Source organism: Solanum tuberosum, unplaced genomic scaffold, assembly GCF_000226075.1.
Source record: "Solanum tuberosum cultivar DM 1-3 516 R44 unplaced genomic scaffold, SolTub_3.0 scf00387, whole genome shotgun sequence".
Classification (NCBI taxonomy): domain Eukaryota; kingdom Viridiplantae; phylum Streptophyta; class Magnoliopsida; order Solanales; family Solanaceae; genus Solanum; species Solanum tuberosum.
The window spans coordinates 342,982-345,716 of record NW_006239312.1 but is presented as its reverse complement, the minus strand read 5'-3'; positions in this window follow the sequence as shown (position 1 = coordinate 345,716).

The following is a 2,735-nucleotide window of genomic DNA, read 5'->3' as shown; positions in this document are numbered from 1 at the left end:
TGGGTGAGTAGCTGGGGTGAGTAGCTGGGGTGAGTGGGTGGGTCGTGGGTGGGAGAAAAGGATTTCATAAATAACATATTATATACACCTAATATACATCTATATATACATACATATATGTGTTGTATGTAAATTTGTTAATACTTTTAATATCAACGGAACAATAATATATTCACTGAAATTCTACAAATAAGGTTTAGAGAGAGTAAAGTATGTATCATTATCTCGTGAAAGTAGAGATGGTGTTATCTCAAATGCAGGAATTTCAAATATAAAGAAGAAGAAAAAATAAAGCAGTGCAGAGCTATAAGAAAAAAAATAAGAACAACAATAAAGCAGCGCAATGATTGAAACACAATAAATAGATGATGATACATATTAAAAACTAGAATTACAAGAATATGATTAATAAGTACAACGATAAACACCAACAAGCTTGAACCTTTGAAAGCAACACAATACTTCACTGCCTCCTAACATTGTATTGTACTATGTGACCTCCACATTCTCTTATCTAAAGTCATCTTCTCAGTAATTTGAATATATGTCATATCATGCCTAATCACCTCTCTCTCAAATATTTTTTCTGCATACATCTACCTTTTTTGTGTGCTTATTACATTCAACTTCTCACACTTCCTAAGTGGGTGAGGTGTTTGTGCATCTCGGTTTCACACTGTTTGGCCAAATTTCTCAAAGATTTAAGGGTTTTATTCAAAATAAAAGAAGTTGAATTTATCTTTATACTATTGAAAATAAGTTATATTTCTCATTGGTTATACTTTTTCAATGAAAACTTATTTTTGCCATTCAACTTTAAGTACTATCTACCCAAATTGTTGGTTCCCCTCATCTTCACATGTGTTTTTATATGTGATGCCTACATAACTTTTAATTTCATCAAAAAATTTAAATGCATTCTCAATTAAAATTATGTTAACCCTAATTACACAATAAATTCATTCTAAAGATTTTGAAACCCTAATCACAAGTAATAATACAGTATTTTAATTCCATTCTGCAATAAAATAAGAATTTAATAGATGGAAGATTGTACTTCATTTCAGATACATATATTATTTAATTACTTAATAAATTCTAGTACAAATCTTCGAACATCCATAATAGATCCAGGTGAAATAAAATCACATAAAATTGCATTCTTAATATTGAAAAAAATTGATTGACTTCACAAAAAGTTTGATTTTTTTCTAATAAGACGTCTGTGAAAATTATAGTAGTATTCAATTTATTTATGGATTTGATTTTCATGTTCTATTTGTGACAAGTAAGTGTTACGTGCAAATAAAGAAGTAAACAATAATAAAAATAACTTTAATAAAGAGTTTAAGAAACAAAAATCTTATCTTTTGGGAAGATTTTGAAGTCTCGCTCAGCATATGAAGAAAAGCAAAGAACCCTAATTCAGTAAATATTTTTGTGCCTGAGAAGAATCAATAATTTGGGGTCTTTTGGGATGAATTTATTTTGTAAACTAGGTCGAGTAAATCGTATCTTTTGGACGGATTTTGAAGTCTCGATCAACACATGAAGAAAAGCAAAGAACCCTAATTTAGTAGATATTTTTTATGGTCGGAGAAGAATCAATAGTTTGAGGTCTTTTGGGATAAATTTATTTTGTAAATTAGGTCGAGTTTCATAGTGGACCGGGTTAAAATAGTTTAAATTAGGAATAGATTTAAATTGGGGGAAATAAGATCCACGTGAACGCCAATGTAATTTTTTACATCAAGACGATAGATATAAGATATGTGTTCGCCAATATATTTGTCAACACTTATAACATGTTTGGTTTCTCTCGTGCTATAAGTATTATTATTTTTTCAAAACATTGTATGCTCATTTGAATGCATATATTATTCGATTGCTCAAAATTTTTTCACATAATCTTTGAGTTGTGTGCTAAATAAATATTAAAATAAATTGATGAGTTTTACACAGACTTTTACAGTAAGGTACATATGTGATTGTTGTAGTGTTTAATTTTTTTTGGATTTGATTTCATGTTCCATTTGTGACATGTGAATATTACGTGCAAGTTAAGAAGTAAAACATAACAAAAATAGGTTCAATAAAGAGCTTGATCAATAAAAAAAAATACTTCTTGGACAAATTTCGATGGCTCGATTAACATATGAAGAATTGCAAAAGATCTAGCTTAGTCGATGTTTTTTCTCACTAAGAAAGAATTAGGAGTTGGTAAATTGTTGGAATGAGTTTAATGGTAAGTCGAGTAATTTATTATAACAATAGGTTTAAATTGGGAGATTCTTGCAAAGATGAAAGAACAAGCAAAACACCATAAAAAATTCCTAACATGCTCATAAAAAAATACGACTCTATCGACGTTCGAAGAAAAGGTGACACTACCAAAAAAGAAGGACTAAAAATAGAAAGTTCTAGACCTTAGAATCAAACAAATATGTTCAAGTTTGTTGCTTTTTAGTTTTCTTTTGCTTTTGTTTATTTTTTGTTAAGATCTTTTAATATTACTATTTTCTATGAACAAGCGTTGCACATTACTGCATTGCACGTTTTTTCCATCACATAGTTTATGTAAAAAATATTATATGAAAGCTCATTAAATTTAACAAATTTTTTTTTTTTGACTTTTGAAAGAAAAATTAATTATAACGCAGATAGTATAAAATATATTTTGTAGTTATTTTAAGTATTTGGACAACTAAATTCAACATTAGAAGCATATTATCCCC